Source organism: Protopterus annectens, chromosome 11.part0, assembly GCF_019279795.1.
Source record: "Protopterus annectens isolate FY-2018-M chromosome 11.part0, PAN1.0, whole genome shotgun sequence".
Taxonomy (NCBI): domain Eukaryota; kingdom Metazoa; phylum Chordata; order Ceratodontiformes; family Protopteridae; genus Protopterus; species Protopterus annectens.
The window spans coordinates 55726026-55744596 of record NC_056745.1 but is presented as its reverse complement, the minus strand read 5'-3'; the positions used below and the strand labels follow the sequence as shown (position 1 = coordinate 55744596).

The window sequence follows — 18571 nt, the reverse complement described above, 5'->3', positions numbered from 1 at the left end:
ACCGACATCTTATAACCATTGTTTAGGACAGAAGTGATCTAGGGGACAACACCAACAATGGGCACCTAACCTCTTTGCTTATTTATTTACTTAGTTGGTCAACTTGACAACTGGGTATGTGGACTAGTACAATGTTCACTGTTGGTCATAGATCTCACAGGAAATCAATACTAGCTGCTCTCAATAAAGCTAGTGTCAAAAATACCCATTCACCATCCAATAAATCAACTTTACATTTACATTTTTGAACATTTTCAGCATGTCTAATGTCTGAAATGGAAGTGAATTCCATCTTCTTCCAGCTACTGACTGGAAAAATGTTACTACGTATTTTTGATTGATTCTGCTTCTACTCCATACTTGATGTTCCATGTTCTCCTTCCATGTTTTTTGAAAGTTTCTCTCTGATGGACAACTCATAACTTAAAATTTAAGTTTGTAAATACCAGAATCAAATCTCTGCTTACTTCTCTACAATAAAGTGAGAATAAATTAAGCGCTCCAAGCCCCTCTTTATATGGCAAGTCCCAGTATCCTCTAATCTTTTGTTAAAAGACTTCTGCCCCTTTTCCCATCTACCACTAACATCTCTAGAATATATACACAACAAACAATATCCCATTAATGGTCTAATGACAGACGTATATATAGAAATCAAACTAACTGAATCTCATGAGCTGAAACTTCTCACTAAAGCTCTAACAACAGAGTAATCATTTCTCAAACTCACACTCACGTATCCTCCAACGCTAAGATCACTATCAGTGCTACACACTCATACTCACCTATCCTCCAAAGCTCAGATCACTATCTGTACTACAAACTCGTACTCACCTATCCTTCAAAGCTCAGCTCAGTACTACAAAGTCATACTCACCTATCCTCCAAAGCTCAGCTCACTATCAGTACTACAAACTTGTACTCACCTATCCTCCAGAGCTTAGATCACTATCCGTGCTAATACCCTAATCTTCACATTCCTAATTACAGCGCTGTTTATACTATACGGGTAGCCAAGATTACGTTTACCCAACAGAGACACTTACTCTCACTGCAAAACATTTCACATATCTGTGCACACTGAAACAGACTAAATATTGTTAAACTTCATGCTGATCGCTTATGGACATAAGATCCTCTACTATCTTCGCATCATCAGCAAATTTTCCATCCCAACATTTGCTTGATACTGGGAATAAGGACATAAAGGGGCAGAATAAAAAAGGCCTAGAACCAAACACTGGGTGACACCCCAACCTATTTTAATTTCTTTAGACTTATGACTTTGGTTACAAACTCCTGATGTTCTATCTTTTAGCCAGTTCTTAATCCATTTAATAATAAATTCCTTAAACCTCATTTGTTCCAAGACCATGATAACCTGATGATGAGAAACCAACTTAAATGTCTTAGCCAGGTCCAAACAAATTGCATCCACTGCTATGTCATTAAGGACTCAATTACTTTAGTGTAAAACTTATTAAATTTCTGGTTGTTGATCATCTGAAAGAAAACCCACTCTGGTGGATAGTAAAATATACTTCACCATCTGAACTCTGCATTACTTGTATCACTATTTTCTGGCAATATGTAACCAACATGGCTGGTAAGACATGCAGGCCTAAAATTGTCAGTATTAAAAGAGATCCAAATCCCACCTTTGTGGGTCAGTACAATGGAAGACATTTCCATTGGGAAGACCTTCATCCAAGCTGAAGAGTTCTTTGAAATAGGTGTAATAACGTTTCTCTGATACTATTCCTAATTAACCCAATCTTTAACAGAAGATGAACAGAACTCACTCTTCTCAGCATGACCTGCTTCCGAGTCCAATCTTACTGAATCAAGTGCCTTCCCTATTATAATAGGACAATCTTCCTCCAAAGTCCATTTCTGTTAAGATTAGATCTTCCTGTATGCTACTCCCTCTGACTTGCCACTAATAATCAGCAAAGCCGTCAACCAGTACAAAAGGATCAGAGACTATCCTTTTATCCTGTTCTAGATAAATGTCAGGGAGTGTTATAAGGTCAGGAAATGTAACATATTTAAAAAAGTTTTTCTATTATCAACCACAGCCTTGTCCAAAATTATCTCATATTTACAGCTGGCTTTCCTAATCATCTTCCTTATTACTACATCTGCTTCTTTATATTTATATACATATACATATATACATATATATATATATATATATATATATATATATATATATATATATATCTTTTTTTCTCAGTAGGGCATCAACTTAACTTCTTCCAATATGTTCACTTCTTCTTCATACCCTTTCTACCCTTAGAACCCATGCATGATGGACTTCCATATTTTGATATTAATATTCTCTTGCCTTCATGGACAATAGTCTCCATGGCATTAAACAAACTTTCCATAAAAAACAGTTCATCTACTGGGTTTTTGTAACCACTTACCCCCCCAAAAACTATATTCATCTTAATGACATATTATTTCTTTTTATAAATCTTGAAATACTCCTGATTATTGACACTATAACATTGTATTACTACTTAATGCCTTGTAATAATCCTGTAATATTGCTGTTTAATGCTAATTTATAATGAAAATTGCATAATACGTTGGAGCTTTTCTCCTCAGGCCTCCTCTGAAAAAGGACTCTTCAGCTCAGTCGGACAAGCCCGGTCAACAAATGTAAAATAAATAATAAATACATTTCTTTTACTGAGAGAATACCAAATTCTTCTTTTTAATTCCAACTTCTCAAAAAAATCCTTAAAACAAGAAATAACCTGCTTAATTAAAGTTCCTCCCCATAATTTACAAAATGTTTTATTACAACAGCTAAAATTACATTTAATTACTGCATGAGTGCAGGAGTTGATTAGATCCTTTATCAAGCCATTTGCTACATCGACTTCCACAGAAGACAGGATAACATCTAATGTTTCACTACCCACTCACTGGTTGAAGTACTTGTTGCACAACTTTTAATTCTTGAAAAACAGATACACATAATTTATCCTTCCTACATTCCCATGAGATGGTTTTCCAATCTATTCCTGTTAGTTCAAGATCCTCCCTCCACCCCCATGATACAAGTTACTCCTAAAGCGTAGGGCTTTAAAGTTTTTTTTAAGCAAATCCTACGTCCTTCCTTATTTAAAGGTGGAGGTATGTAAAACCCCACTACATTAAATTTGCTATTCTTATCTTGCATGTCCACCACTACAATTCCCCATTCTTCAGTTACTGACATGAGCGGAGGACTTTAGGACATCCAACATACCCCAGAATTATCCCTAAAATTGTGAAACCCAATAAATCCTGGAAGGTCCATTGCTGTTAAACTACCCCTAAACAATGTTTCTGTTATTATTCCTACATCCACATCCTCTTGATACAAGTAACAGCTTCAACTCGTCATACTTCTTGCTTAAACTTCTAATATTTGATAGCAGTATAGCCAATCTGTCCTTGTTTTCACTTCATCTTTTCTTACAGAACAATTAGGTTGACTACTAAGCAATCTGTACCTAATTTACAACAGGCTTTCATTGGTTGAGTGACTAAGATGGAAACCATTCATTGCAAAACAATCATGTCTATCCACCATGTTTTCCTGTACACGAGGAAAGTTTTATAATCAAACATGCACCTCCTGATACAACAGTCTGGACTACTGACCAGCTTTATACACAAACACAGATACATCTTCAAGATGTTAAGATACATTTTCAGCAAAGTCAGTCAGGCACAGCCAGGCTTGGCAGCAGGGTTATGCCACTGCCTACTGCTCTCCTTGCGCCATCTGCAGAACTAGCAGTCTGTCAGACACATCGCAACATTAGACGGGGAGGACAGAATCACTGCCCAACAACACAATTTAGATTGGAAAATATGCTGAATTATGAAATCCAGCATAATGGATAAATTGTGCCTTATGGAAAAGTCAAACATGGATAAACCTACTTCCCAAAATGTTACATCATGAGCTCTTTATCAGGGGGACAGAACACAAGGCTCTATGGAAGGGAAGCCTTTCTGAGGGCTGATGTAGCAACAACAAAATTCAACACTGCAGCTTGATCCCAACAATTCCAGTTCACTGCATGCTGGGAGACCTTATCTGGTTTCCTTGGGACTGGTGCCACATCTGGTTCTTTCCATCCCTCATGGATGGCAAAACAGACCATCTTCTTGACAGAAGGAACCATTAAGAAGGATGGTTGTTGGTGACTGGAAAGCCCTCGGAGCCTCCTGAAGGATCTCTTGTGGAGACAATGCTGGGTTTGTGGTCATCCCTCCTTTTCTTTTATCATCTACAGGATCTCACCAAACATGGCATTACTCTCAAAGGGAGGTGCTTTACATCCTTTTCATAGATTCATAGGCAAGTGCCAAGTAAATCAATCTACTGACCACTATATCAGCCATATTCAAACCTTCATTCCAGCCTCAAAGAAAGCAATACAAGATAAACCAGGGAAGAGTTTGCAGCTGGACACACAATTTATAGATTTACCTTGAAGGTAACAAGTGTGCTGCTTGTCTTGATATGCAGTTTAAGGTGGTCCCAGAGGTACAGAATACATTAGGGTAGGACTATTACACCAATTGCATTGTTTCTCTGATAACGAATGTTTAGGTCCTTTAGCTGGGTATATGAATAACACTTTATTCTACATAGGAATAGGAGAACAAGGAGAATTGGATCTTTTATGGCTTAAAAGGTCTTACACAGATCACCATGGAGGAGTCTGCAAAGAGACAAGAGCACAGGCAGAGGCATGCTAGTCTGCATGAATAACTGAGGGTCTTGAAACCACTGATCTTTCAACCTGGGAATCTCTGGGGTCTCTCATCTTGCGATATGTTTAGACAAATACATGCTAAAGAGAAAAAGTTATTCAATAATGAGTCTCATAAAAGAGATAACTAAAGGAGAATTAAGACTTATCTGGATCTAACAGAGATGCCCTTGGAAATTAAATAAATCAGAAGAACGTTTGAACTAGTAAAGATACAAGACAGTCAGAAAGATAATGAATTATCAAAACAGTACATAGGTCCCTTATAAAAGTGTCTGATTGGAGAGGTGTGTTGCCTATATGGTTTGACAGGGAGACATTTTGTTTTTCAGAATGAACTATTCGAACTATACTACCTTTTGCACAGTTCGCCTGAGACTGTTGTCCTTACAACAGTTTGTTAACATAGTCTAACCCATACCTGGAGCAATTGTGGGTCAGTGGATGGACAAATTAACAACACCCAATTTAGAGTCACCCATCAAGTTAGATAACTACAGGTCAGAAAGGCTGGCTTGAAGGTCAGAAATAGACACTGAACAGGACACAGCCCAATACTGAGTCCTGTGGTACACTATTGGCAACTTTTTTTCTTTCAGATGTGTCACTTGTACCTCTAACCACATCGACTCTGTCAGAAAAACAGTTAGTTATCCACCACAAAATATATGGATTTATGTATTCAGATTCATAAGTCTTCCAATAAAGCCATGAGGAATAAATAGCGTCAAGTAACTTAGACAGGTCTAAATATGTTGTATGTACTGCATAATTACTGCTTTGGTGAATTTTTCATAAGAACTTAATTAGGCTTAATAGGTAGGCCCCAGATTTAACACAGCTAAACTGTTACGTGACCAAGCTTAAGGGATTTTCACAGTCCAGACTGTTACCTCAGGTTTCATTAGTCTATGGTAACACTTTACATAGGCAGCATTCCTGCTATTGGAAGTGGAAGGGGCAAGACTCATCACAAAATGGCTGTTGAAACAGTAGACAGAACAGGAAGGCATTTATTGTCCAAGTACTACTGCAGCCAATGAGGAGCTACTGGCTTGTCACAAAATTTTAGGAAGTCAATCCACCACTACAATAACTGGTGATTTAGAATGTCACTAGAAGGACCAGGGATATCATTTTGTCTCCATCTCAGATGGCGTACAGGGAGAATCTCTGAAGGGTGAAATTTCCTCAAGTCTTCCATGCATTTATGAAAAATATCTTGTCCTTATATTTGCCCTTATGCACTTCAGGACAGCCAACTCCTTTTCACCCCCAAGGGTACTAATCTTTAAAGAAGAAGCCTTCTCTATGGCTGAACCTTTCCTGATGATTAGGTCATTAAAGATTAGCTTGTTTTTTTTTTCCAGTTACTCAGACTTCTTTTCTCCTTTTGTCAAACACTTTGTTTCAAATACACTAGGTCAAGCAAGATAAACTATAAAGAGCACATAACAGTTCTGAGGCGGGCTCGTATACCCAAAAGAATCACATTTTTTTAACCCTGATATCTGTGACTATAACACTGCAACAAAAAACATTCAGAATGCCAAATATGTCACAGTAATGTACAACTAAATACAAGAAATGGCTAGCTGGAAACTTCAATAAACACAAAAAGTCAGAAGAAATAGTATACCACAAATATGCAATAACTAAGAAATGGAGAACAATATGAGGAACACATTTCTAAATCAAAACACAGACTATTGTCATAAAATTGCCACACTGAGAAACAATGAAGCAAAGAGTATGGTAAATTGAAAACATGTCACAAAAATACTGATGACTAACTAGAGTAAAGGCAAAAATAACTTCTGAGAAAAAGCTAAAACAAAAAAGGCTAGACTGGACCAGGGACTGAATATATTACTAAACTAGTGATCAAGAAAAATGAAATAAATACTTTTAAGGTTTTAAGGGAAGCTCCATCACAGGACAGCAGTTTTAGAGTCTGGGGCATTTCTTTGTTATGAGCTCAATGTCCATAAAAAGAAATCAGTAGTGTCTATCAGAGGGCACAGCATTATGGGTGAGACATGAGCTAGAGTCTGGGAAAGTTTTACATACCGAGCTGTCCAAGATCTAATGCCCTTAGTCACCCTGGGTGAAGAGGATGGAACAGATCATTTAAGATCCCAAATTTGTATTTCTGATGCAGACAAAGCACAATTAAATAAAGAAAACTGCTATAACCTAAAGGAGTATTTCTGAATTCTGCCAAGTTATAAAAATGTTAATAAACTGCTTCTCCAAATGACTTTTCTGTGTAAATGACTGTTTATTTAATAATGAGCAATATAAAACTGACATTTTAAAGGAAAAGCCTACACGTTTAGAAAACGAACTCAGTGGTGGAATAACACACAATATGTTGACAAAAACATAAATAGAAACTTTACAGTCATGGTGAGTTGTGTGAAACAGCATCTCCATTTTTTATTTATTTATTTTTATTTTATTTAATTTTTGTTAACCGGGAAAGTCCGACTGGACACAGGTCCATTTTCAGCGGAGGCCCGGGGAGAAAAGCTCCATGATACAATACAATATTAGATGAAAACAGTACAAAGCAATTCTTAACATTTATAAGTAGTACAGAGGACCATTTACATGGCGTGTGATAACTAGAAGAATATACAGTCAGTACTCTAGTAGAATATACAAGTAGGACAAATAATACAAATATATATAATTTTTTTTTTTCCCTTCAAAATATTAGTAGATATAAAGTTGTAATACATTTATGCTTCAGTATAACTCAGAAGTAAATACATGCCCATAGTGGCATAAAATAGGGTAAAGGTATAGGTAGGATGAGAGTAAGATAATCTCTGTTAGGTATTGTGTTAGTCTAGAAACAGATTAGAGTGTTTTTCAGGTAAGGGATATGGTACAGAATAGTACAAGTTTTGGAATGTTTACTGCTTATAGATTAATGAAATGTTAGGATGAATCTGTGGGATAGCAGTAGAGCTCAGTAAAGGAAAATGTTGTAGTGTAGCATAGTCCATGCAACTGAGCATAGATGATGCTACCCTGGGGTATAGCAAGAGCAGAGCCAGATGTTAGAATAGTAGGATTTCAAGAGGTGTTTGAAATGGGTGCAAGAAGTAGTGCTGGTTATATTGTTTGGGAGTGAGTTCCAGGTTTGTGCTGTTGTGCAGGCAAAGAGAGATTTACCTGCTTCATTTTATGTCTAATTACTTGAATGAGATTTTGGTTGCTAGATCTCAGGGCTCTAGTGGTGGTGTAGGGCTTAATTAGTTGCTGGAGGGCAGGTGTTTTTTCAGGGTAGTAGTAGAGTTTATGTGCAACTATGGCTTGATTGAGTCTAAGTAGCTGAGGAAGTTCCAGCCACTTGAGTTGCATTAGGGAAAGACAGTGATGGGATCTATTTGAGGAGTCTGTTGCAAATTTGGCAATTTTGTTGTAGCATGATTCCATTTTGTGAAGTTCGGTCGCGTGAAGGTTAGTTAAGATAGGCGAAGCATAGAGAAGGATAGAGAGGAGATGGCTTCTTGCAATAGTGGCTTTGGTCTGAATAGTCATGAACTTTTTATTTCTATAGAGTAGACCCAGTTTTCGGTTGACCTTTTTGATGGTTTGTGCTATATGGATATCATACTTTAGGTGGTTATCAATGTCAACTCCTAGTAGTTTGGTGTGGTTGGTTGGTGTGATTTGAATATTGTTTTTGGAGTTTATAGTGAAGTTATAGTCAGAGTTGGATGATCTGCCAGGGGTGAATATTATTAGTTTGGTTTTCTTTGGGTTGAGAAGAAGTTGTATTTTAGTAAACCAGGTTTCTGCTAGGGTAAAGTTGTATTGGGTGATGGTGTGTAGTTCCTTAATGCTGGTGGCAACACAGGTTATGGTGGTGTCATCAGCATATTGAACTACTGTAGCAGTAGGTAGTGAAGAAGAAATGTCGTTAGTGAAGAGGGAGAATAGCAGTGGACCAAGGATTGATCCCTGAGGGACTCCTATGGAAACCGGTAAGAGGGGGGACAGATTTTCTTGCCAGAGAACTGCTTGTTGGCGTTCTGATAAATAGCTGCTGAACCAGAGTATGGTGGAGGGGCAAATATTGAGACTAGATAGAGTATTGAGGAGCAGATTGTGGTTAACCATGTCAAAGGCTTTTGATAAGTCGAGGAAGATGGAAGATCTGAAAAGACCTTGGTTTCTAAAGTGATTGACTGTATTGGTATAGGATAGAAGGGCAGTGGTTGTGCTGTGGGAGGGTCTGAAGCCATGTTGTGAGTTGGATAGTAGTTTATTTTGTTGAAGACATTGCATTAGTTGCAAGTGGACAACTCTTTCTAGAATTTTTGATAAGGGTGATAGTATGGCAATTGGACGATAGTTGGTTAGCTCTAAGGAGTTGCCACCTTTATGCAGAGGGACAATATGGGAGATTTTCCAGTGGGTGGGAACTTTGTGTTCTGAGATTGATCTATTAATAAGAATTGACACTGGGTAGGATATGGTGTCTGCTGCTATCTGAAGGAAATCAGCAGGGAGTTTATCAGCAGCTAGTGTCGTTGGTTTTAGCTTCCTAAGGAGGTTTGCAACCATTTTAGTGGACACTGGTTGTAGGGAAAAGGTAGAGAAATTATTTTTTGTATGATTGTTATATGCGGTAGAAGATTGCATAGGGGTGTCATTATTTTTCTGGGTATTGGCTAGATTTTGAACTGTTTCTGTAAAGAATTTATTAAATTGAGTGGGAATATCATCTTGGTTGTTTGGCAGTACAGGGGTGGGAGTGGATGCTTTTCCAGGGTGAAGTAGTCTATTAATGGAGGTCCAGAATTTATGTGGATTATGGCTATATTTATCCTGTAGGTTTTGTAATAGTTAGACTTGTCTAGTTTAGTTAGTCTCTTGGCTAAATTACGTAGTTCTGTATACTTTGACCTTAGGATAGTGTTAGAATCTTTGTGGGAAGCTATCCAGAGTTTGTCCCTTTCTATCATTATATTTTTGTCTCTTTGGTGAGCCATGGGGCTTGGTGGGTTTTGTCCTGATGGATCTAGTAGGGGCATGATGGTCTAGGATATGTAGGAAGGTAGAGTTAAAGTATTGTACAGCTTCGTTGAGAGGTAGTTGTTTAAGAGGGAGCCAGTTGCAGCAATTTAGTGCTTTATTAAAGTCATTGGCTCTGAAGCTTTTTTTATTACGTATTATTTTTAGTAGAGGTAGGTTGGGTAGGTGTTGGGTCTTGCTCCTTATTAGGTAGGTGGGTTGATGATCACTTAGACTGTCAGGTAAACAGCCAGATTGATGTACAAAAGTGGGGTGAGATACCAGAATCCAATCCAAAATGGATTGACGTTTGGTTGTTTTGTCTGTCCTAGTGGGGGTTGTGATTATTTGGGAGAACCCATAAAGGTTGATGTGCTCTGAGGGATAATCTTTGGAGCAGTTGGCCCAATCTATGTTAAAGTCACCTAGTAGTATTGTTTCGTAAGGGAGTGAGAGTGACAACCAACTTAACATGTTTTCCATAATGGGATTGTTGTTACCTGGGGGTATATATGCCCCTGCGATGATTATTTGTTTGTTTGGGTTTAATTTAAATTTCGCTAGGATAAGTTCTACATTGTTGATTTCTTCATTATTATAGTCAAGTAGTTCTAGTGAGAGGTGGCTTTGGAATAGAATTGCTACACCACCACCCTTTTTACCTTTCCTGTCTTTACGAAGATATCATAACCTGGGGCTATGATCTCATTATTGTGGTGATCAGGTTTAAGCCATGTTTCTGTTAGTACCACTATGTCAGGTTTGTATAGTGCTAACAAGGCATGCAGGTCATGTATTTTGTTTAGTATGCTTCTTGCATTGATATTTAGGAGGAGGAGAGATGCTTTGGGCTTGAAGAAATGGGGAGTTGGTAGCTTTATTTTGGCTTCTTCTGTTGAAGCAGGGCCAGGATTTGGGTGAATGTCTCCACAGCAGGAGAGTTTTAGGAGTAAGTTTAAGTATAGTTTGGTGAGTTTATTCAGAATTTTAGATAACTTGAGTGAGGTATGGGTGTAAGGTTTTATTGCTAATTTGTTATAATAGAGAGATGGGGTTAGAAAGGATGTAGAGTTGGGGGTTGTAATAGGAGAGTTTAGAAGTTGTGTGTGGTAAGTTATGGGTTGGGTTTGCCATGGGGGTGGAAAAGTGATATTAAGATGGGTGTGATATGAAGAGAGTATAGAGAGTATAAGTAGGATGGAGATAGTTGCTTGATAAAATAAAAGTTTATGGAGAAGGGGGCGTTGTATGCAATACATGTTTGAATTATAGAGTGAGGATAAAGTTGCTTTGGAAGTAAGATTGGTGAGTAGGTTAGGGTGGAGATGTTGTGTGTGTGGTGGTAGTGATAAATGTTGTGCTTGATTGCTAGGAGGTTTGGTGGTTGAAATATGTGTTATAGTTGAATGGAGTGATGTAATAGGATAATTGGGGGGTGAGAATTGACGGGGGTGTGGTCTAGAAGTATAAGGTTGGGAGTCCTAGGGGTGGGTGGGAAAGGGGGTAGGGTAGGGGAGCGAAGTGAGCGTAGCGAACGGAGCAGGGTAGTACTGGAAGAGGCACAGTGAGAGAAGAAAAAGAAACAATCAGAGAAATGCTTTTCAGCAGGGCCGAGCTCTTTAGTGTCTAGAAATAGTGGGTATGATTTAACATTTTATGCATAGAGCTCTGAAGGAATCCACTAGCAGGAACAGAATAAAATATAAGACTAGAGAGAGGGGGAAGTATAGTTACAGGGCTATTTGTTAGGATGAAGAGATGAGTGGGGGAAGTAGAGTAGATGAGAGTTGGTGTGGCTAGGAAGTATAGAATGAGGGGAGTGTACACATAGAGGTGAGTGGTGGGGAGAGGCTATGTGGCAGTAAGAAGACAGAGTAAGGAGAGAGAACAGAAAGTGATCAGGAGTAGGGGTTAGACTAGTAGTAGCTTGGGAGGGGAGATATGAGCTTGAGAGGGGAGATAGGGGCTAAAAGTGATCAGGGCTAATCAAGTGATACTTAAGTAGGTAACAAGGAACGAGTCTGGACAGGTAGTGAGTGAGGAGGGGGTAAGAGGTGGGGTGTACAGAGATATGTTATGGCTGACCAGGTACCTTACAATGTAGATACTCACTAATAGGCTAGGAGGACACCTTAAAATCTATATACTTGACACATACTTTGCTCTGATTTAATAGCACAGTTGCTGGAGAGGAATCCGCGGACTTCAGTAATCAAGGGGAGTAGGTATTCCTCTTTTTAGGTGGTGTAGGTTTTATTTCAAACCATATATATGGATTCAGGGACTTTGCTCTGATTTAATAGCACAGTTGCTGGAGAGGAATCCACGGACTTCAGTAATCAAGGGGAGTAGGTATTCCTCTTTTTATGTTGCTAGACTAACCTGCAACCATTTTTTCCCAGCAGCATTTATATCAGTAGCCCTTTTATGCCCTTATTTTTGTTAGACACGGTGACTTCCAGCAGAGTGCTTCTGCCTTTGATAAGGTAGCAATTTACTATATGGCTTGATAGTACTGCTTAGATGTTGCACAACTTATCATGCCACATACCATCACATATAACAAAACTGAACTGAAGAAAGGTAAAGACACTAAACGGGAGGAAACCAGTAAATGGAAATGTTGGTGATTTTTCCTCTCAGAGAGGTTCTTCCCCACCTAAATATGTAGACTGTAAGTGTTAAGGTCATACAGGAATAAACTATGGCTTTCTTTGTCAATCTACAGGCTTGTAATGCTTCTGTACACAGAAGAGACTTGAAGATGCAGGCAAAGACAGAGATACTCCACCAAAACTTTAAGAAGTCAGCAAGGGAACTGGAAGGCATAGAAGGTCACATGAGGAACAACAATATCGTTTGGTTTGGGGTGTCCAAGAATGAGAAGGTCATTCAGTTTCCAACACATTTCAGGATGAAAGTGACAGACCCTTGCAACTATGGTTCAGAATATTTTATTAAGCTTGCTTGTGGGATACTAAAACAAACTTTGATTTTTCTTCTTTTACTAAAAATATAATAGAGTGGAAACTTGTTTAAAAAAGGCATTTTACTTTAAGAGATGCTGCAAGCTCTAGAAACAGAAACCACCTCTTACACAACATCTGCAGAGTTTATTTTTCTGTCTAAAACTTTGCTACCTTACTTAATTAATGAATGTATTTATTTATTGACATTTGATTACGAGGAAAGTCTGACTAGGTCTTCTTCTTCTTTCGGCTTTTCTCGGTTAGGGGTTGCCACAGTGGATCGCCTGTCTGCTCAAGACTGGCAGAGGAGTTTTACGGTGTCAGTTTGCCAGCCCGGCGCCCAACCTTCCACAGAAGGCACACACACACACACACACACACACACACACACACACACACACACACACACACACACACACACACCTAGGGCCAATTTAGAGTGTCCAATCCGCCAACAGCCTGTCTTTGGGATGTGGGAGGAAACCGGAGCACCCGGAAAAAACCCACGCGACCACAGGGAGGAGATGCAGACTCCGCACAGAAGGCATCCCAGCCGAGGATGGAAACTGGAGAACCTCTTGCTGTGAGGTGGCAACGCTAACCGCTGCACCTCCGTGGCCGCCCTGAAAGTCTGACAAGGTAGGGGCCCATTTTCAGCACAGGGCTGGGGAGAAAACCTCCAAAGTATTACAAAGCATTTTTATAATAATAATTTGACAGTCTTTAAAAATAATACAAAAAAGAATACAGTTTAAATAATTATACCAAACATTATGAATAGTTGGAGACATTTTAGCTAGTTTACAGAACATTAATTTAAATGTATTTAAATTAAAACTTTCTGTATGGTTAAGTGACGCTATACACCACATGCTTACATTTAAAATATGAATTTTAAAGGAAATGGGAGAAACTAAAATGATCTGCTAACAGTGCACGGAGACATTGCCATAGGAGACGATACAGAGTGAATTACTGTCAAAAGCAATCATTTCTTTCAGGACACCCATCTGTACATTTTGCATATATTCCGACTTATTTCAAACTGCAACTGTTCATAGTTCACTTAAGTCTTAGCCTGAAGAAAATAGTCTGCTTTGGAATGGTCAGCTCATTTCTAAAACCTACTGCCTGTCAGTTTTCTGCAGTCAGCCTTCAACTTTTTTTGTCTGTGACTGCTAGAAAACAAAATGGAGTAAGTAAAACAGAAAGCAGCTTGTTTTTAAGAAATCTGCTTGGCCTGGTGTTTTTTGTTCTATTTGAGAGGTAAACACAAAATATCTAGGCTGCACTAGAAAACAAAATGGAGTAAGTAAAACAGAAAGCAGCTTGTTTTTAAGAAATCTGCTTGGCCTGGTGTTTTTTGTTCTATTTGAGAGGTAAACACAAAATATCTAGGCTGCACATTTCACATCTGTTTTCATTGGTTAATTGTCTCGAGCGATATTTAAATACGCAGTGAATTTCTGTCCCTTTGCCTTTTGATGAAAAGATTTCAAGCCTGCATAAACTAAAGCACTGCTGGTGATTCCGTGCTAGTGTTTCCCATTCACCTTCCCCTTTTCTTTTTAAAACTGGTGATAAGCTGCACATTCCCACTGTAATTAAAGCCCTCCCTTTCTACTCTGCTGTTGATGATACTGAATTATTTATTTGCCTTTCCTTGTGCTTGTACTGAAAAAGTGCATTTTGCCTCTCATGGTCTGTTCTACTTGTTTATTTGATCTGAATTATTTTTCTAGTTAGCTTTTGGATAAAGTAGTATATTCTTGCACTCTAGCAAGCACATGTTTTTACATAAAGAGGTCAATGGATTTTCCATCTAGTGCACTGGGAAGTAGCCTGGTCTGTTTAGGCTGGGGAAACAACTGAGATTTCTGCATCAAGAAAATAAGTATATTTTTGTCTCTACTGTACTTTTTAAATTGCATTGTATCTGATCACTGCATTTTTCTACCTTTTTACTGCTTTGACTGCATATTTTCTGCACTTGTTTTCAACCATATTTTATAGCACAGTCTACATTCAGACCTACTGAATCTAGCCTGTTTTAGTCACACTCAATCACTAAACCAGCTATCTCACATTAAGAAAGGCTCCCCTGCACCTTTGTATCTAGCATTGCCGGAGCAAAGGATTGCTGGAGAAAAGTTCATTGTGTACTTTCCTACTGGCAGATTAATGTACAACTGTTTAATTTCACCTTTATTTAAGCCTCTCGTTTGCTTGTTGCTGCCCATCACACAACAAAGGGCTAGCAGTGTCCTGTATAGACACAAATGCCTTGATACACAATTTGTCTTATGTACAGAAACACAAAGTCATAAAAATACCAGTATTTGCAGGCAGAAACAATGGTAATGTGGAAGAAGGATAACAGACAGTTCCAATAGTAGTAGGAGCACCAGGTCTTATAAAAAAAGACTTTGCAATCATACTTACATATGTTACTGATACATGTATCTCCATATGAACTGCAGACGTCATCATCACTGTGCACATTGTGGATGCTGCACAGAGCACTTCTGGCTAACATTGAAGATTGATTGAAACAATAGTAATTTCATGAATCTGAATCATACTTTGATTTAGGAATGAGGTCCATTCTCATCATGGTATCAGAAATCCAAAAAACTTGGAGAAATTAAAAATTAGGGGATTAACCTTTACAGCACTAGATGGGTAGCCAATTGGCTCACTAGATTCTGTGCTTTGTCCTTTACTGTCCCATAATCTACTTCTCGGAAGTCTAAGCTATATTAGATGGCCTTCGGTTTACCAAGTTCACTGATGACTGCAAACTGGGTACAATCATTCAGTCCCCCAATGAGGTTAGCACACTACAGGATATAACTGGTGCCAACGCCACTAAAACTAAATGTATTACTACTCCCTTTGGCAAAGTACAATTCCTCGCTTATTACAGTACTGACAACACCCACCAAGATCAAACTCGATGGTGTGAGACCTAGGAATACAAGTAGATAGTAATCAGAACTTCGACCACCAAGTTTCCTCTGTGGTAAGGAAAGCATTCTATGTTGCGCACCTCATAAGTAAGGCCATCATTTCATAAGGATGTACTACAGCCCCACTGTACTCGACCCTCATCAGATCACTAACAGAGTACAGTCTTCCCTTTTACATGTAGCTCAACAAAAACATAACAGTTGGAGAGAACACAGAGGTTTCTCACCAAGAAAATACAAGGCCTCCAAACCATGACATACATGGATAGAATAAAAGCCCTGTCACTGTACTCTGTATCATATAGGCTGCTGAGAGGAGAGTTGTGCTTGGCCTACAGGACAGTCTCCAACCCTGCCCTGATGGGTATGCCTCACATACAAAACTCTACTGGCACAAGAGTCACTCGCTCTAGGAATCTTAACCTAGCCTGTGACATTAACAGAACATACTGGAGAGACAGATATGTCTCCCAGAGACTGACGTTCCTCTGGAACAAACTTTCAATTCACATGAAGTAGAGCTCTTCACTGATCCTATTCAAGTGCAATAGGGGTGGCACCCAAGTCCCTCCTGGACAGGGGGAGTCAGTGTTGGCCATAGACTAGCTCTGCAAAATACATTCACTTAATAATGACAGATGGGGCAACTTGAGAATAACAAGGCTAGGCTTGTAAGGGCTCTAGGGCCACTAGCCTAGTAACCTCCTATGAACCTATGAACTAGTGGGCACTAGCAGGCTCAAACAGCTGATGGACAGTGTTTTTCTGCCATTTGTTTGCTCAAGCTTTTAAATCTGTGCTCTTCTGTACAACAGCATGTGGCTGAAGAGTGACCTACCACTTTAAGCATACAAGAAACTGCTGTGGGAAGAGCAACCACTTTAAACTGTAAAGGCCTTTCCCACTGACATTGGCTGGTCTAAAAGTGGGACTTTGGTCATCTTATTCCTGGATATATCAAAATCATGGTAACATATCATTTCCACATTTTAGGAACTACAGGAATCTTGGATGTCAGTTCCAAGTTTCGAGGTACTGACCAAAAGTCTGAAATCTATACTGCCTGAACTGTTCAAAACATAACTGTGAGACTACAATATGATGTCAGCCAGTATGCTTTTGTTCTATACATACGGTCTGTACTGGAGTACTGTCTTTTGTTCTATACATACGGTCTGTACTGGAGTACTGTCTTTTGTTCTATACATACGGTCTGTACTGGAGTACTGTCTTTTGTTCTATACATACGGTCTGTACTGGAGTACTGCCTTTTGTTCTATACATACGGTCTGTACTGGAGTACTGCCTTTTGTTCTATACATACGGTCTGTACTGGAGTACTGCCTTTTGTTCTATACATACGGTCTGTACTGGAGTACTGCCTTTTGTTCTATACATACGGTCTGTACTGGAGTACTGCCTTTGTTCTATACATACGGTCTGTACTGGAGTACTGCCTTTTGTTCTATACATACGGTCTGTACTGGAGTACTGCCTTTGTTCTATACATACGGTCTGTACTGGAGTACTGCCTTTTGTTCTATACATACGGTCTGTACTGGAGTACTGCCTTTTGTTCTATACATACGGTCTGTACTGGAGTACTGCCTTTTGTTCTATACATACGGTCTGTACTGGAGTACTGTCTTTTGTTCTATACATACGGTCTGTACTGGAGTACTGTCTTTTGTTCTATACATACGGTCTGTACTGGAGTACTGTCTTTGTTCTATACATACGGTCTGTACTGGAGTACTGTCTTTTGTTCTATACATACGGTCTGTACTGGAGTACTGTCTTTTGTTCTATACATACGGTCTGTACTGGAGTACTGTCTTTTGTTCTATACATACGGTCTGTACTGGAGTACTGTCTTTTGTTTTATACATATGGTCTGTACTGGAGTACTGTTTGGGCACAGTAATATGCAGCAGTCTTTCTGGCTGAAGCATATCTACAGAGTGGGTCCAGTAGACATAATACGTGTGTGGGTGTTAATAAAGTTGGGAAAATTTCTTCCTTCCAGAGTTGCTGGGGTCCGTGTTTAAGAAAGCAACAGATTAAAGCATGGTTTTCCCCTGGTGGGGGTGGGGGCAGATGGACTATAATCTGCACAGTCTCACCTCATTTGATATCATTAGAAGGAAAGCACCACTTTGTATACAGAGCCCAATGTTCTGCCATGTGACATGTAATGAACATGATTATGAAAGAGCTTGCTTTAAAGTGAAGCCTTACTCAACAAGCCTGTTCCAGTGAACAGTATCAAAATTAGTACAGTAGGGGCAAGCCTTCCTCCACACGTCCATACAAAATGTGAAGCCCCCTCCACACGTCCATACAAAATGTGAAGCCCCCTCCTTGCACACCTTTAACTAATACATCATGGTCAAAGATCACACAATCTCAGGATAACGTAGAGAATTCCTTTGATCCAATTGGTTTAATGATTAAGACCTGCTTTAAAGTAGAGGTAAGACATGAACACAAACTGGTGTACATCTCCTGCTTAAGGTGTGGTAATATATAGGTCAAGCATGCAAGAACATCTGAGTGTGTGATTCTTATAATTCTAAAGGATATCTCAGCACACACCCACAGAGGAAAACACGTTAGCCTCAGCAGATATGCTAAGCAAAGCTGTGACGACTGGAGTGGTAAATTTATCTATTTATCCTTCATTGATCAGGTTAGTCCCATTACGCTAGTAGCCTCTTTTCAGGGGAGACCTGAGGTGGTACTTGTACCACTAGGAGGAAATTTTGTCAGGGTATTGGGGAAACTTCCCCAACTGTTTTCGATACGTGCTGTGGTATCT

The 18571-nt window shown here is 39.1% G+C and overlaps 1 protein-coding gene across 5 annotated transcripts in view; it reads right to left on the bottom strand.

Annotated features, from left to right (window-relative positions):
* Positions 1-18571, bottom strand: part of PNPLA8 (patatin like phospholipase domain containing 8) — a 365367-nt gene that overhangs the window by 316537 nt on the left and 30259 nt on the right. The window lies entirely within an intron of this gene.